We start from the raw sequence: 19232 nt of genomic DNA, 5'->3' as shown, positions 1-19232 counted from the left end.
TTTACCTGCCCAGTCCCACAGATGGTGCCGCTGTGGGGTTCATCCCTGCCCATGAACTTCTTTCTAGTCTCAGCCTCTAGCCGTCCTTCAGCTGTACCAACTAATATTCCTTTTGTGAAGCCAGGAGACTCCATAAAGCTTGAAAATAATTCTGCAATATTGTGCTGCACATAATTGAAATGTCACGAGCCATCTAGAGAGCAGGTGAACCAGTTCTCTCTTGCTTCTATTGGTTTAGTCTGTTTACTTTTCTGGTGCGTGTCCCTGACACCTGGGCCGGTAGACCTGCTGAGGAATGCTTCCTTCCCAGGTTTCCACAGGCATGGCTATTTGTCATGCCTCAGAAGCTGCTTGGCTACAGGTAAGGAAGGCTGCCCTTTTGGGAGGGATAATTATGGCCAGTGACCTCGAGCTTGAAGCCTGGCCTTACTCTGTGCACCAACTCTGCACCCGAACTCAGGTGTGATTCAGGAAGTGATCTGTTTTTGTGTATCCATGTGGATGATTTCCTTACTGCTTTATGGAAGGGAAACAGCCTCGGGTACTGCTGAGGAGACAGGGTTCTGAATCAGGCCTTTTGCCTGGCTGAGTGCAGGGCTTGGAGGTGGAGTCCCTGTACAGGAAGGATTAAGTCGAGGGAGGAGTCATGGTCATTAGGGGACCAGACACCTGGCAAAACCAGGCACAACCACCCACCTCCTCCCTGACTCACCCCCAAAGCATGATTGAAGTGAAGGGAGCATGTGGCAAGCAGGGATCTGATGCAGTGAGGTGGGCGGGGCCTGAACCCCATCCCTTCCCACCCCCAAGACCCCATTGGTTGCTTTTTTTCCAGGGAGCTGGAAACTTGAGTATCTCGAAATAGATCTTGACCAGTGAAGTCTGTCTTGGCCTAGTGTAGCCTTGTCATGTGAGCAGCCTGATGAAGTAGAACTAGCAAGGACTAGCTCGACTTTTTAGGGGGCTTGTGAGGCTATTTGTCTTACCAGGAATCCCATGGGCCTAGGATTATCCAGGAGTCAACCCATTCCACGGTGCCTGCAGGGGAGGCCCCGTTGTTAACCAGGCTTCCTTGAGCAGATTAGGGTGGCCCCTTCCCTTGGCTCTGTCTGACTCTCCTCAGAGAGAGTTTTCCCTCTGACATGATCCAAGAGAGTGGGCTGGTTAGCATTACGAGAGATTCTTCCTGTTCCATACCTCTTCTGTCATATGTAAGAGGGTAATGGAAGAAAACCCCTCAATGGCCAGACATCAAAGCTGTGGTCATTATACCAGTCGTGGTAAGTGAATGTGTGTTCCAATACAGACAGCGGTTTAGCCGGGTTTGTTTTTAAACGAAGCATTCGGCTTGTATATGATGCTTGAAACATCGAGCATCAAAATGCAGGGTCATATTTGGATGTGAATGCCACCTGTGTTTTCACGATAATTGCCATTTTTATTATGTGTATGGTAGCACAGGTGTGTTATATTAAATGACATAGATGACATGTGAGGTGCAGAGTGAGTTAAATAATGAGCGTTGCTTCTTGGGGCCTGGGTAAGATGTACCAGTTTAGCAGATGAGGTCATCTGAGTCACAGAGAAAGGTCACCTTCGCCTACCTGTCAGAATGTGTAGAAATCACAACTATCAGCAGCGCCATCCAGGGGATGCTGAACTCGTTTCTTGCCCCTCCCTCCCTGCACCCCACCTTCCACCCCTCCTGCAGGCTGGGGATCATTCTGTGTAGTAAAGTCCCACCGGTGAGAAGCCCCAGGGTGCCGTGGGTCTGGACCCTGTCTGAGCCCTTCCCTGGACCCACGGCCAGAAGTGGGGTGTGGTCTGGGGAGTAGCCCAGACATGTACCAGCTGGGGCATGTGGTGAAGATCCCTTCCCTTCATTCCTACACTCTCAGGGAAGGGTCTGCCCCTCTGGAGCCAAGGTTGTGGTCCCCCTCCCCGCAATACCCCAATGGTGTTGTACCTGCCTCAACATCCCCTTTGTGCTGGCCTGATTTGGTGATCTCAGAATTACAGGCTGAGCCTAGGGGGTGGGGGTGGGGTGCCACACAGAGCCCCTCACAGCATGTCTGCCTGCCGAGCCCAGGCCACCAGCCCCAGGACCCAGGCCTGCTCCAGCCTGGCAAAGGTCTCCTAGGTCAGTGGCTCCAGATGACAGCCAGGCTGGCCTAAGGGGCTCTGCTGGAAGTGCCCAAGAGACCATGACCCCAAGGTTAAGTGGGGGAAGCTCCGCATACAGAAACGCTGAGACCAGGCTTGCCATGGCAGAGCCCTCCTCTGCGTGTTCCCCTCCACACTTGCCCCTCCTCGGGTCTCCCTGAGCTTCCAGAAGTGCTGCCCAGCTGTGGGAGGCCATCCAACAGCGTTTCAACAGCTTCTCCAAGGATCAAAGACTCCCCAGCTGAATGGGAATCTGTGGTCTGAGAATTTAATTGCTTTCTGCAGCTCCCCTTACTCCTCCCGCCCCAACCCCAGTAGTAGACAAAATATTGGGCCAAAGGGGCAAACAATGGTGGGAGAGGGTCTCCCGATCTCATTTCCAGCCGGACTTTTCCCTTCCTGAACCTTCCCTGCGGGAGTGTGGAAATACTATTAGTGGCTCTGACACCTGCTGGCCGTCCCGGAAACTGCGCCCTGAGAGGAGGCCCTTCTGCTTGGATCATATTTAGGGGCTGTAGCTTCCCTACTTCTGATTTTTTTTTTTTTGAAAGATTTTATTTATTTATGACAGACAGCAAGAGAGGGAACACAAGTAGGGGGAGCTGGAGAGGGAGAATCAAGCTCCCTGCTGAACAGGGAACCAATGTGGGACTCGGGTCCCAGGACCCTGGGATCGTGACCTAAGTTGAAGGCAGACCCTTAATGACTGAGCCACCCAGGCGCAACCCCTTCTAATTTTGATAATGTAAGATGTACTTTATACGTTATTATTGTGAATCAGATTATTTGTAAATAACATACTTTGGCAAATACACATGGATAGAAAATTTACAAAGATGTACCAGCACTGTAAAGGGAGCGTAGCCAGGTCTGGGGAGGGGGGCTTCTTTGACTGTGTACCTTTCCGTTCTCTCCGAAATCTATTTTAAACAAAAAGGGGTGTGTTATTTTAGTGTTTGTAGCCGAGGTACCGCGCTGGGGCGGGAGGCCCAGTGTGCAGGACATTCCCTGGGGTGCCCCTTCCCTCCCCATTCCTTGTTTGGGCACCTTTAGTGCCTTCATGCATGTGGAGGGAGCACGGTGTGGCTGGACTCACTCTGAACTTGGTTACGAGTGGAAGTTGGTCCTGGAGCAAGTGGTAGCTCCTGCAGTGGCTCTCCTGCTGGGCCTGGGCTGCTCACCTCCAGGGGCAAGCTCAGGGCAGGGGCTCCAGGTGGAGAGCCAAGCCCTCACTCAAGTCCCTGGAACCTCACAGGCGAGAGAGGCCAATTCCTTCCCCCCACCTCCACCCCACTGACATAGGGAGCAGGGCTGTGGGTGGGTGTGGCCTGTGGCTGGCTGGCAGGAGAGCCAGGTCTGATGAAGACACACACCTTCCCTGTGCCTCTCACTGTCCGATACCAATAGGTCCTAACCCCGGTGAACAGACTTGCTGCTTTCCCACTGGGCCCCCACTGATGACATGCCTGCTTTGACGATCTGTTGAGGGCACCCACTTTTCGAGTATGTGCTCGGGGACAGCAGACACTCCTCGCTTGACTGGGTCTCTTCCTCCAGCTCTCCACTGGCAGCCCAGAAACCCTGGGTGCTGAGTGCCTTAAGGAGCATTCAAGGTACTCAGGAGCAGAGTCTTGGTCCCCCAGTGCTGGGCTGGGTCCACGCCAAGGGGAGCTCCTTCCTGCACTTGCTGTGTGGTCGCTGAAGGCTGGGATCAGAGCACCGCAGCAGAGCTCCTTGGCAGCCATTCTTCCGGGGAAGAAAATTATAGCAACAGTCAATGGTTGGTCTTTAGACCCAGAGGACATGTTTCAGCTCCGGTGACTGGCTGTTTTAGGGTGCTGATAGCACAAGTGCTGTCCCAGTATTGGTTCCAGTGTCTGCTGTCTTTTTGACTCCAAACAGCCAGGCCCCTGACCTGCTGATAATCTCCCTCCTCTGGGCAGCACCCCTGTTGCCTTTCAGGACAATCAGAGCTCCTCCCTTTGCCTTTCCCCCTTCCTGCTCCTGCTGGCCAGATCACAGGTCTCTGGCAGACTTCATGGAACCCGGAGGGTGGAGGCCACATGCCCAGGAAGACAGCAGAAGGCTGAGACCCTGATGGCCTCACAGAGCTGCTCTCCACGATGCACCTCTAGTCTCCAATAAAGGAGAAGAATAAATGCAGGCGTGTCAATGATCAGGTTTCCCGTTACATGAAGCCAAACCTATTGGAACTGATGTAGGGACCTGCCCAGCTGTTTTCCTGCTCTTATCTACACACTACAGCATGGGGGCAAATCCCACAACTTGAATCTCTGCTAGGACCCTGTGGACACAATAAAATAGATCTGTTTGTGCTCTTGTTCTTAGAACTATGGAGTTTTCAGTGTTCTTGCCGTAGGGTGGGGCTGGATTTCATAAACATGTTGCAGTGTCTCTCGGCTTCTGTTTAAATATGGGGGTGAGCAAGGAGGAGGGGAATGAGGGTGCAACGGGGAGAGGCAGGCTGCTCTGATAGCCTTGGTGCAGTGCACATTTGATGTTGGCAGAAGTCCTGGTCGTAATCCTGAAAAGCCCACTTCTGTTGCAGGGGCACGGAGATGCTGGGGCTTGTCCCAGCCCTAGGACCCAGGTCTCTCTTGATCCTGGACTCACCTTTTGTTAAAAACAGCTTTATTACTGGGGCACCTGGGGCACACAGTCAGTTGAGTGACCCACTCTTGGTTTCAAGTCAGGATCTCAGGGTTGTGAGATCAAGCCCCACGTCAGGCTCCATCTGCACTGCCTTCTGTCGCTATGGCCATAGTTTGCGTTCTTAAAGTTTTATGCAAATGCAATCGCATAGCACATATTCTCTTTTTTGGGGTCTGTCTTGTATCAGCATATTTTTTTTAAAGACTCATCTATCTTGTTGTATGTATCATTTCATTTTAGTGTGGAATGCTCCTCCATTGATAGTGTTGTGGGCGCACCACAATATCTACACTCCAGTTCATGCATGTTTGGGTGATTTCTGGGATTGGCTCTTAGAGTTGCTGAGGGCACTTGTGTGCCAGACTCTCTGTACTCTTGGGCATATACCAAGCAGTAGAATGGCTGAGTCGTACGGTAGGATTATGCTTAACTTATTCCTAATCAGATATTCTTATTGTGCTTACACTCTTACCCTTGATTCACTGCATGTTTTAAATGAAAGCTGTTTAATACAGCATTATCTCTGAGTCCTTACACATTCTGAAGGGAAGATGTTTTCATACCCAGTATGACTTTTACTCTGTTTTATTCCATGGGGAGATGATCGTGCCAAAATTCTTTAGAAAAATATCCGCATAGAAGGTACTTCCTACTTTCATTGTGTTACCTCCAAGTCAAGATCACAAGTAAAAGAAATTTGATGAATTTATGTTATGTTTTTGTGTTATTTGTGTGTGTTTTGGGTTGTATTCTTTGGTCTACCCCTCCGTGTTATGTGGGGTGCTGGTATTCATTGGTTTCGTGTACGGGAATCCAGTCGGTCCAGCACTCTCCTTGCTCCACTGCCTTGGTACCTTTGTCAGAAACTTGTTGTCCATGTATGTATGGATATATTTCTGGGTTCTCTATTCTCTCCCATTTATCTATTTGCTTGTTTACACCACATCACACTTGTTGATTCCCGTAGCCTTTAAATAAATCTTGAAGTTGGGTGGCATAAGTCCTCCAACTTTGTTGTTGTTGTTGTTTTAATAGTTGTTTTGGCTATTCTAAACTCTTTGCATTTTCATATAAATTTTAAAATCAGCTTGCCAGTTTATGCAGAAAATCCCTCTGGGATCTTCCCTGGGACTGCATTGAATCTATAGAACAATTTGGGAAGAATTGATGTCTTAGCAATATTGAGTTTTCTGACTCAAGGAAAAATGTGTATTTCTCCCCCTTTTAAAAAGCTCTTCTTTAATTTCCTGCAGCAGTGTTTTGTACTTTTCAGTGTACCTGTTTGGGTATCTTTTGCTATGTTTATCCCTAATTTCCTTTTTTTGATGCTGTTTTAAATATTATTTCAAAAAAATTTCAATTTCTGATTTTGCGTTGCTAGTATACAGATATACAATTGACTTGTTATATTGATCTTGTGTTCTGCAAACTTACTAAACTTACTAGTTCTAGTCGCTTTTTTGTAGATTACGTCACATTCTCTGCTTAGGTGATCATATTGTTTGTAACTAAAGGCAATTTTATATTTTCCTTTCCAATCTCGATGCCTTTTTTTTTTCTTTTTCTTACTTGATTGCAGTGGCCAGTATCTCTAGTGCACAGTTGAACAGAAGTAATGAGAATGGGTGTCCTCTTCCTGATCTTGGGGGAAAGTGTTCAGTCTTTCACCACTAAGTATGGTGTTGGCTATAAGGCTTTTCATAGAGACCCTTTATCAGGTTGAGGAAGTTGCCCTCTCTTCCTAGTTTGTTGAGTTGTTTTACTATGAAAAGGTGTTGGATTTCATCAAATGCTTTTTCTGCATATGTGATGATCACATGGTGTTTCTTATTTACCTGTGAAAACAGAATGACTTAGATTCATTTTCAGATGTTAAACTGAGGCTGCATTACTGGGATAAACCATACTTAGTCATAATCCTTTTAACAATTGATGGATTCAATTTTCTAAAATTTTGTTTAAAATTTTGTATCCATATTCCTGAAGATACTGGTCTGTAATTTTTATGATGTTTTTGGTTTTGGTATCAGGGAAGTGCTAGCTCATAGAATGAATTGGGAAATTGTCAATCTTCAATTTTCTGGAAGACTTCTGTAGTATTGGTATTACTTTTTCCTTAAATGTTTGGAAGAATTCACCAGTAAAGCTATCTGGGCCAGGAGCTTTCTTTGTGGGACGTATTCAACCATAAATTTGGTGTCCTCAATAGATACAGGTTTATTCAAGTTATTTATTTTTTCTTGAGTGAGCTTTGGTAATTTGCATCTTTCAATCAATTGATCATTTTATCCAAGTTGTCAAATTTACATAAAGGCATAAAGTTGTTCATGATATTTTCTTATTACCTTATTAGTATCTGTAGAGTCTATAGTGATATTACTTACTTCTCTCCTGATACTGCTAATTTGTATCTTCTCTCTTTTTATCTGATTAGTCTGGTTAGAAGTTTATTAATTTTACTGAGATTCTCAAAGAATGACCTTTAGGTTTCATTGATTTTGTATGTTGTTTTTCTGTTTTCTGTTTCCTCTTTGATCTTTGTATTTCCTATGTTTTGCTTACTTTGGTTTCATTTATTCTTCTTTTTCTAGTTTTGTATGGGAGGACCTGATTTGAGACCTTTCTTCTATTCTAATATAGGCAATTCATGCTATAAATTTCCCTGTAAGAACTGATTTAGCAGACTCCCATAAACTCTGATATGTTGTATTTTCATTTTCATCTCATTAAAAGCACTTTCTAATTTTCCTTTTGACTTCTTCTTTGACCCATGGGTTACTCAGAGGTGTGTTATTTAATTTCCAGACATTTCAAGATTTTTTCCAGACATCTTTCTGTTATTGATTTCTAATTTAATTCCTGTGATCACAGAATATACTTTGTATGAGTTAAGCCCTTTTACATTTATTTAGACATGTTTTATGGTCCAGAATATGGTCTGTCTTGGTAAATGTTCCATGTGCACTTGAATGTATTTTGCTCCTATTGGTGACAGTGACTAGTCATATGATTAGATTTAAATTTATCATTTATATTTGTTTTCTCTTAGTTTCATCTGTTCTTTATTCTCTTTTTCCTCTTTTGCTGCCTTCTTTTAGATGGAATATTTTCTGTTTCCATTTTATCTTCTATGTTGTGTTGTTAGTTATATCTCTTCATCTTGCTCATTTAGTGGTTACACTGAGGTCTATGGGATCATCTTTAACTCATCAGCCTGCTATCAAGTTATATTAGGCCACTTTAAGTGTAGTATAAGGGCCTATGAAATATACCTATGCTTTTCTCCTCCTGGTTTTTTTTTGCCATAGCTCTTACATGTTTTCCTTATATATTTACTGTAAACCCTAGTTTATAGTAACCCTATATTATTGTTTTTATGTTAAATAATAAGTTTCTTTTATTTTTGACTCTTTATTTTGAAATAACTATATTTACAGGAAGTTGCAGTGAAACATATGGGAAGGTCCTGTGTACCCTTCACCAGTGCCTCCTTCAGTATTGATCTCTTGCATAACTGTAGGACCATATCAAAACCAGGAATTTGGCATTGATACAACCCAGAGTTTATTCACATTTCATCAGGTATACATATACTCATTTGTAATATGTGTGTATTTATATCTGTGCAATTTTACTTTTTGTGTGGCTTTGTGTAATTGCCACAAGTGAGATACAGTATCTTTATTATTACCACAGGCTCCCTTGTACTTTCATAGTCAGTCTGCCCCCCTTCCTCTAATTCATGACGTCTGGCAACCACTTATCTGTTCTCCATTTTCATATTATAGTTGTTTCAAGAGTGTTATGTAAATGAAATAATTTACGTAGTATCATGTAGTATATAATCTTTTGCTCTCCCTCGAGGCTAGTCTAAGGTCTCATGTATCAGTAGTTTGTTCCCTTTAATTGCTCGGTAATATTCCATGGTTTGGATGTGTCACAATGTATTTATTTAATCATTTACACATTGAGGAACATTCCTGTGGAGTCTAGTTTTTGGCAATTACAAACAAAGTTGCTATGGACATTCTTGTATAGGTTTTTGAGTGTTGTAGGTTTTCATTTGCCTTTGATAAATGCCTAAGAGTGCTAATGCTGGGTTGCATGGTAAGTACATTTTTAGTTTTAGAAGAAAATGCCAAATTATTTTCCAGAGTGGCTATAACCTTTTATATTCCTACCAGCAGTGTATGGGGGATCTAGGTTTTCCACATTCTTGCCAGCATTGGGATTTCTTACTTGATGGCTTTAAAAATATATATATATTTATTTCTTTATTTTAGAGAGAGAGGGCTTGCGAGTAGAGGGAGGGGCAGAAGGAGTGAGAGAATCTCAAGCAGACTCCCTGCTGAGCGTGGAGACTGACTCGGGGCTCAGTCTCACGACCCTGAGATCAAGACCTGAACTGAAGCCAAGAGTCAGACACGTAACTGACTGAGGCACTCAGGTGCCCTGATTTGGGGGTTTTAATGTACATTTCCCTGGTTGCTGAAGTTTTAGAGTAGGTCATTTGCTTACTTGCCACCGTCATTGGCATGTCCTCAGCCCTCTTTCTAACTGTATTATTTACTTTTGTACTATTGGGTATTTTTTTTTAAAGATTTTATTTATTTATTTGAGAGAGAGAGAGACAGGAGAGAGAGGGAGAGTGAGAGTGTGAAGCAGACTCCCCACTGAGCAGAAAGCCCAGTGTTGGACTCCATCCCAGGACCCCAAGATCATGACCTGAGCTGAAGGCAGATGCTCAATCAACTGAGCCACCCAGGTGCCCCTGTACTGTTGGGTATTGAGAACTCTTTATACATTCTAGACACCAAGTCCTTTGGTAGATATGTGGTTTCTGAAAATTTTGTTCCAGTCTGTAATTTGTCTTTTTGTTTTCGTGACAGGGTCCTTCACAGAAAGGGCAAAAATTTTTAAGAGGTCCAATTTGTAAAGTTTTCCTTTTATAGATCACATTTTTAATGTCAAATCTGAACACTTTTCCTAACCTAAGGCCTTCAAGATTTTTTCTATGTTTTTTCTTTTTTCAAAATTTCATAATTTTACAGTTTACATTTGAATTGTAATGCAATCTTTTGTCTGGCTTATTTCACTTAGTGGTGCTATCAAGGTCCGTGACGTCATGAATATCAGGATTTCCTTTCTCATGGCTGAATGATATTCTGTTGTATGTATGTGGGGGTGTGTGTGTGTGTTCATTCACTGATGGACACTTAGGTTGTTTCCGTATCTTCACTATTGAGAAAATGCTGCAGTGAACATGGGGATAGAAATATCTCTTTGATTTCCTGATTTCTTTTGGATATATACCCAGAAGTGAAATTGCTGGATCATCTGGTATTTCCATTTTAAATTTTTTTGAGGAAACTCCATCCTGTTTTACATAGTGGCTTCACTGATTTACATTCCTTCCAACAATGCACAAACATTTTAGTTTGATATAATCCCACTTATTTGTTTTTGCTTTTGTTGCTTTTGCTTTTTGGTGTCAAATCCAAAAACTCATTGCCAAGACAAATGTCAAGGAGCTTACCACCAATGTTTTCTTCTAGGAGTTTTATGGCTTCAGGTCTGAAATTAAAGTCTTTGGTTGATTTTGAGTTGATTTTTGTATATGGTGTAAGATTGGGATTCAATTTTATTCTTTTGCATGTAACTGTCCAATTTTCTCAGCACCATTTATTGAAAAGACTGACTTTTCCCCATTGTATATTATTGGCTTCTTTGTCATAAATTAGTTGACCAAATATGCATGGGTTTATTTTTGGGCTCTCTGTTCTGTTCTATTGTTCTATATTATCTAGAAGTTTGATAAGAGTCTTTAAGAAATATGGTTCATGTGTACACTTAAATTTTGAACGTATTTGTATACTTATTTATTTTAAAGATTTTATTTATTTGCGAGAGAGAATGAGAGAGAGAGAGAGAGCGAGAGCAAGCACATGAGAAGGGGGAGGGTCAGAGGGAGAAGCAGACTCCCTGTTGAGCAGGGAGCCCAATGAGGGACTCGAACCTGGGACTCCAGGATCATGACCTGAGCTGAAGGCAGTTGCTTAACCAACTGAGTCATCCAGGTGCCCATGTGTACTTTTTTTTAAAAAAAGACTTATTTGTATTTGAGAGAGAGGTGGAGAGCATGTGCCCAAGCGGGAGGGGCAGAGGGAGGGAGAGAGAGAGAATCTCAAGCAGACTCCCTGTTGAGTGTAGAGCCCAATGTGGGGCTTGATCTCATGATCCTGAGATCGCAACCCGAGCTGAAATCAAGTCGGACGCTTAACCGACTGAGCCACCCAGGCGCCCGTTATGTGTATTTTAATATATCTTAGTGATGTTTTTGAATTTTGTGCTGGGATGCATTTAAGTTCATTGTAAGGAGGTGTCTGTTGTAACCCTGCCCTTTGTTCACAAGCTCCACGTGCAGCTGCCCCCAGCTCTGCCATATTGGGCCACCTGGTGGCTCTTCCAACAACCAGGCTTTTCTTGATCATTCAGAATCCCTCACTTCTTGTAAGAACACACTCAGGTTTTCACAAGAGGACTTTCTCTTCCTTCTCTGAGTTTTTTCCCCTTGATGCGCTATAGCTATTGGCCAATAAGGGGAAGAGTCCCCTTCACATGTCATTTATTTTATCAGGATTTCTTCTTTGATTTCTTCTTTGTTTTCAGGCATCTCTCTTCCACCTCAGGCAGACCGCCATTTTTCTTTTTCTTTCTCTTTTCTCCTTATGTCTTTTAAAACTTCAGTTATGGGAGATTTTAAGCCTGCCAAAACAGAGAGAGATGATGGTACAGTGGGCTTCCGTGCTTCATCAACAATCATCTACTCATGCAAGTGCATTTTTCTAAAGCTGTGGATTTGCAAACATTAGGGACTTCTCTTCAAGTTGCATCTGGAATCACGTGGTAGGGGATGCACAACCCTTTTTGTCCTGCATGGTGTGGTGGTGGGACTCCTGGTTATCATCCAGGTTAGGATGCATACAGCCTGAGAACTGAGAGTCTCCAGTGGTTTCCAAGGGACCCACCAAGCATCTCAAACCTGTCTGACTTTTTGTTGTATGCACGGTCCCTAAGTGCAGCCTGAAGCTCTCACTCTGTGTGTTGTTTATAGTCTCTAGTTGATTTAGGCCATACCTCCTCGTTCATCTAGATTTACGCTCCATGAATACAGTTCCTAAGCGTTCTTCTTCCTCTTCTTTTCTGAGTATATATATATATATATATATATATATATATATATATATATGTATACACACACACACACACACACACACACACCTAGAGTGTCCTTTCATACATCAACTATGCCTAATGAGTCAAAGCAAACTAATGTCCTGTAGTAAGAGGCATCCAATAGAATCCTGGTGCTGCCGCTTACTGGTTGGTGTGACTTTTCCAAATTTGCTACATCTCTCTAAAATCCAGTGCCATCATCTGCAGACTGAGTAGTGCCCACCAGCAGGATGATTGCTAGGGTCAGAAATCACGCAAGCAGAGTGCTCCTCACTGTGCCTGATGCACGGGAGCAAACCGTGGATGATGGTTCTGCTATTGTGACAGATGTGGCCGGCTGTGGCATGGATCACGGAGGGGATTATCCCCAACTGGCTGGGTACACAGGCACTGGCGAGACTAAAATCCTGACCAAAGTCACTCTGAGAGTCAGGGACAGAGCCATAACCAAACTCATAAATACCACTTCCTGGCTTAGAGGCTCCTGCACGCACACCAAAATCTAATTTCTGCTGTATCTTGATGGATGAGTTCTTTTTTATAATAGAAATAAGACATTTCCAGCAGCTCATTTCAAGGGGATTTACTAAATTTATGGGTTCAGGCATCTGGTTTTGGGCCCAATGCCCCAAACCATGTCCTTATATCCACGGTGATACTGGAAACGAGCACATCAGTCCAGCACATCTCTGCTGGGGTGCTTTGCTGAGTGTATTTGTGCACAGGCTGCTTCTCAGAATCATGGACTGGCTGGTGGACAGCATGTAAACAGTCTGAGGGAAATGCTTCACGGTTTCACACAGAGAAGGGGATGTTAAGAGTCTCACTTTCTTTGTTTCCTGGTGGACAGCATGTAAACAGTCTGAGGGAAATGCTTCACGGTTTCACACAGAGAAGGGGATGTTAAGAGTCTCACTTTCTTTGTTTCTCTCTCTGTGTTTCTGTCTCTCTGACTCTCTTTGGCTTGCTGTCTCTCTCTCTCTCTCTCTCTCTCACACACACATGCACACGCACACGCACGCACAAACTGGTCCTTTTGATCTTATATTCATACACCTCTGTGTATCCTTTCCGAAGTGGAGAGATGGTCTTTCTCAGAGATTTCTCCCTGTATATTACAAAAGTATCAAAATATGTTGTGGCTAATCATCTGTAGGTGTCTTGAAGGTATAAATTCTGTCTAAAAGCTAAAGGCACTGCCCAGCAAAATCGGTGAAAATTGTGTAGAGAGCCTCACCCTTTTGTCCTAAATGAACAAAGTTAGGGGAGAAAAGGAGCGTTTGAAGAGGATCAGAAAGAGATACGTGTAACCATCAGCTGCTGATTCGAGATCCCTTTTCACAATGTCATAGTTTCCTTTTGGCAGGGACCACTGTTAACAAACAAATCAAATTATGATGAATTGCCTACGAAAGAATGAAACCTTTTCCTTTCTCAAAAAGAAGCAGTGGGGCTTCTCCCTCTTACCTTGTGCAAAAGCTCAGCCTTCTACTAAGCACAGTGGTTCAGTGGTTATAATCACGTCATCTCTGTGTCTCTAGCCCCTTTCATTACGCTTTATGCACAGTATGCACTCAGCAGGTAATTATTTTGGGTGCTGAATGTATAAATATGTATTAGTTGCAAATCTGCTGTGTGGCCTGACTTTGTTAGGTGCTGTGTGGACTGCTAAAGAGGTTATAACCTAGAATTTCTTGCTTTCACTGAGCTTGCCATCTCGATGGGACATAGTAATTTTGGGAAATGTTTAGCCATTATTTCCTCAAGTATCTTATCTGCTTCGTTTGATTTCTCTTTTCCTTTGGGACTCCAATTGTACATATGTTAAATCTTCTGGTAATGTCCCACAGGTTCCTGAAGCTCTGTTAATTTTTTCCTTTTGCTCTTCAGATTAGAAAAGAAATCTGTTAATCTGTCCTCAAGGTCACTGACTCTTCTGTATCTTCATTCTGCTGTTAAGCCCATCCAATGAGTTTGAGCATTTCAGATACATATTTTTCAGCTCTAGAATGTCTATTTAGTTCTCTGTATACTTTCTAGTTACCTGCTGATATTTCCTATTTTTCATTCATTGTCAGCATACTTTACTTTATGTCCTTGAGCTTAGTTATAATTGTTTTATAACCCATGTCTGCTAATTCCAATACATGAATTATTTCAGGGTTGATCTTCATTTTTTTTTCTTGAGTATAGATAATGTCTTTCTGTTTCTTTGAATGTTAAATAATTTTTTAAAAAAGGTTTTATTTATTTGAGAGAAAGAGAGAGAGAGAGCAAGTAAGTGAGCATGAGTGGGGTGAGAGGCAAAGGGAGAAGCAGACTCCCCACTGAGCAGGAAGCCCAATGCAGGACTTGATCCCAGGACCCTGGGATCATGACCTGAGCCGAAGGCAGGCGCTAAACCAACTGAGCCACCCACGTGCCCATTGAATGTTAAGTAATTTTGAACTTTGTCCTGGACATTGTGAATGTGAATATGTTGTAGAGATTCTCAGGTCTGCTGTGTTCTCCTGAAGAGTACTTTTTTTCTGGGGGTGGTGGGTATAGTAGGCAGTTAACTTTGCTGAATTTAGACTGCAAACTTTGTCTTCCCTGCTGTGAATGGTAGGTGAAATTTCTGCTCACTTCGTTTAGTCTTTGCTGGACTGCTTGAAGTCTGCTTCATACATGTGTGGCTCTGGAATTAGCAAGAGATTTGGGCAAATTTTGTACACACAATTTGGGGCTCCCCCTTTATGGCTCTCCACTCTTCAGGATTTCCCCCTTTGTTTTACAGCAGCTGTGTCTCTCTCAACTCTGTGCTTTGGTTCTTCAAGTCAGTAAAACTTTGGGTTTTCTTTCTGACTTTTAGCTGCCTTGCATAGTGAGGCCTTACCTCAGGAGAAAAGCCATAAAGAATGGGAAACACTCCCAGTTCTTTTCCCTTCATCCAAGTGTTGATTTCCTTCCAGTATCCACCTGTTTTTAGTTCATCTTCAATGTCTTTAGGTAGTTATTTTTATATTTTGCCCAGAGTTGATAGTTGTTATTTGTAGGAAGGTTGGTCTCACAGGAGCCACGTGGCCATGACTGGAAGGAGAACCTTGTTCGGCATCTAGGACCATGAGATCGGGACAGATAAGCAAGTTACCATCACAGAAAGGCTCAGAGATGAAAATAACTTCTATAGAGATTTGTAAGGGAGACCAGGCTTTGGAAAGACAGGCTCATTAAGGGAAAAAATGTGACAGGTATTGAAAGAAATGAACAAATATCTGAGTTTACTGTCGGTCTGTGTGTGGTAGGAAAATCTTTGTTTTTTGGCATGATTTTAGTACTTACAAAGGATAGGCATATCTCCAGATACCAACACTGCAAAAGGTAGAGAGAGAGATGTTTTTGTGGGGGGTCAGTAACCTGCAGGAAAGGCTCAAGTTTTCATATTTTGGGGCCCAGAGTAACACAGAGTGATCCTGGTTTTTGTGTTTTTTTGTTTTGTTTGTTTGTTTTGTCTCTGGGTGCAAAGGGGATGGGTGTGCCCGTGTCCCGTAAGTGTGGGTCAGCAGAGTGTTGGATCTTTGCCATCTCTCCTTTGAGCCCTACCATGATGCTCAGATTTGATCTCACAGACTGTTTTGAGTTTTTCCAATTCAGTGTAACTCAACTGCTATTTTGTTTTGTTCCACTGGTTTTATTTATATAGTACATAAGAGACATTAATACACAAATCTTCCTGGACTTACAACGGAGTTATGTCCGATAAACCCCTTGTTGGTTGAAAATATTGTTAAGCTGAAAATACATGTACTATATCTATCCTACCAAATAGCTTAGCTTTGCAGACCTCAAAACTGCTCAGAAACCTACATTAGCCTACAGTTGGGCAGAATCATCGGACACAAAGCCTGTCTTATAATAAAGTGTCAACTATCTCATGTAATTTATTGAGGATTGTACTGAAAGTGAAAAACAGAACGGTTGTACGGGTTGTACAGAATGGTTATGAGTGTATCGGTGTCGAGCCTTGTGATTACTGGCTGACGGGGAGTGGGGGCCGCTGCTCAGGATCACCAGAGAGTATCACAGATCGTTAGCCTTGGATCAGGGCACAATTCACAATTGGAAGCAGGGTTTCTCCTGAAAGTGTGTCACCGTCATAGAGTTGAAAACCAGTAAGGGTTTTCTAAGTCAGGGACCGTCTGTACAGTCAGCATCCTTCTTACATATCAATACAGCCAGGCCACTTCTGCTTCCTGAGTTAACTTGTAAATCCTCTACAGCTGTAATTCACTTTTATGTACCAGAATGATTTCGTCACCCTTATCAGCTCATCTCCTGAGCTAAGGAAGAAGGACCATCCAATTTGCTTCCAGAGGTCTGCCTGCAGTTGCCCGTAAGTGTCAGAGTAAGGGTTACTCCCTGTCTGAGATGCTCAGGTTGGTCAAATTCCTGGCCTGCGGGGGAGCTTCATTACCTGTAAAGCTGATACTCTAAGCTGTGTGGGAGGTTCCAGGACCGTTTTCTGGGAACAGTGTGCTAGAACTGGCTCATCCTGGCTCACAAGAGTTGTTAAATCTGCAGGAATTTTTTAAGCTGCGCATCAAGCAAGGCCATTACTAGAAATTTTTAACTTTATCACTTACAATTCAATGCACTGTATTTAAGGCAGTGGTAATAAATACTCAAAACCAATACTTCCTAATTATTGTATGAGATTTTGTTTTTCTATGTACGCTCTTGAGGTCATTCCCATCTCTTGGATCTTTGTGGTGGAGACACTCGGCAGTGATATGCTACCGTGTGTCCACACCCAGCTCTGTGCTCAGAGACATCATGTTGACATTGGCCATCATGGGAGTGTTTATAAAGTAGAAGTTGGCAAGTGTGGCCAGGTAGTGCCTTTCCTTTGGAGAGCTGGTTGTTAAACACTTATGAACATTTCAGTGTTTGTAGGCATTTCCCTTCCCTATAAAGCACAGCCCTTGGTCCCAGAACAGTTTTGCCACTTCGCATTAAATGAGGTTTGTGTCTTGCTGATGGTTGCGAGTTTGATTTTTCCAGTTCAATCTTACAGGAAAGAGGGTGGATTTTTATTGGTCCTCAGTAAATAATTACATAATCATGAAAAGTAAAGGAACTTAGTAAAAGCATTTTGAGTAATATTTAACCATTTTGATCATTATTTCAGGTGGTTTGTAAAGCCTACTAATATATTCTACAGAATCAGTATTTTCAAGTTTCTCTATAATTTCCTCACTTCAACACCATACTATGAATTTTCATAAGAAGTTTTTTTTTTCCCTCCTGAATTCTGAGGAGGGATGTTGGAATATTATATCACTGGCAGAATGTTCTAGTCCAGTTTATGGAAGCATGTTAAATAGAAGGTTAGAGATAAAGGAGGAAGAAAAGTACATTTCCTCACATACTTACTCAAAATAGAACATTAACCATAGTTAAATGCATTCACTCAATCCCAGGAAATTGATTTTTATTTTGCCAACCTTGGGCTGGGCAGCCTGTGTTCACGAGGTCACCTGTTCCTGCACTCGGAGCCCTGGCAATCCTGACTCAGTGCCTTGTAGGGACTGGACAGGTGTTTGGGACATGCGGTCTGTGCCCGACAGGGAAGCCCGCATGCCTGGGTCTGTTCGCTGTGGTGTCTGTAGTTAGGAGTGCCTGCTACAGGTTTTATTACATTTCTTTTTTAGGTTATTTCTAAAAGTTTCTATTTTATTTCTGAGTTTAGAGCAGGAGCCTTTAGGCCAGAGGAAGGGAAAAGCTGGCGTTGTCTGTTGATGGCACCACTGAAGGACTTTGGCTCTTTTATTGTAACATCCAATGGCATCAGAACTGAGGAGAGGAGCCATCTAATCAATTTAGAAGGATTTAGTCAGTGATTTTCCTGGAGAGTTAGGGCCCTGACCACAGGGCCTTTGATTTATCCCATAATGTGTGTTTTATTTGTCGCCAGCTGACAAGGGCATTTTGGGCTGAGAAATAAGATCTTTCTTCTTTTTATTTATTTTTTAAAGGAATTTGTTGAGAGTTATTTGCTTAGTCTTTCTGTATAAACTCGAGAGGGTGGGTAATAAATAGGTTGCTGGGTAGATGGCTGATTTGTGTAACAGGTGGTGATTTTATAGTTGCTGAGCATAAAGGACGTTTATCAGCCTTTTGGGGGGACAGCTTTTAAAGTTGTGCTTAACAAACCAAAAGGCCAGGGAAACCTACCAGAGCCTCTGGAGGGTTTGACACTGAGTGAGTGTGTGTGTGTGTGTGTGTGTGTGTGTGTGAGAATGTACATGTGTGGTGTGAGCATGGGTGAGTGCAAGTAGTGTGTATGTGTGTGTATATGTGAGTGTGATTGTGAGCGATCTGCATGTGTGTGCAAGAGTGTGAGTGGTGTGTATGTAAGTGTGTGCATGTGTGTGAGCAAATGTGCATGTGTGAGTGTGTATAACTGGGGTGGTCTCTGAAGCAGTTGCAGTCTGTCCCAGGGGCTCAAGGAAGGGGTGTGATTGCTGTTAGGAAATATAATGAGAAGTAAACATCAATAAGGAGAGGTGCAGAGGGGAGCGGAGGGTTTCCAGTACAGAGCAAAGCACAAAGGTGAGGGAGACACACCACACAAGGCACACAACTTTTTTTTAAAGATTTTATTTACTTGCGAGAGAGAGCACAGAGGAAGTGGGAGAGGAAGAGGGAAAAGCAGATTCCCTGCTGAGCAGAGAGCCTAATGCAGGCTCAATCCCAGGACCCCGAGATCACAACCTGAGCCCAAGATAGACATTTAACCGACTGAGCCACTCAGGAGTCCCAAGACACACAGTTTTGATTAGGACTTTTTCTTCTTAACTCTGATGCATAAGCATTTTTCATTTTGCCACAGTCTTTTTAGCCAGAATTTGGTATTTGCTTAACATGGAATTCCTTTGTTATTTTTTAAAGATTTATTTATTTATTTTAGAGGTAGAGAGAGAGCTAGAGCATGGGGGCGTGGAGGGGCCGAGGGAGAGAGAAACTCAAGCAGACTCTGCATTGAGCATGGAGCCTTATGTGGGTCTCAATCCCATGACCCCAAGATCATGACCTGAGCCACAAACATGAGGGACACCTAGCCGCGCCGAGCCGTCCTTGGAATTCCTTTACATAGGAAGCTTTCCTTAGTACCTTTCAAA

This window comes from Enhydra lutris, unplaced genomic scaffold, assembly GCF_002288905.1.
Source record: "Enhydra lutris kenyoni isolate GAN:26980312 unplaced genomic scaffold, ASM228890v2 scaffoldscaffold24, whole genome shotgun sequence".
Taxonomy (NCBI): domain Eukaryota; kingdom Metazoa; phylum Chordata; class Mammalia; order Carnivora; family Mustelidae; genus Enhydra; species Enhydra lutris.
The sequence above is the reverse complement of the archived record's forward strand: the minus strand, read 5'-3'. Positions refer to the sequence as shown.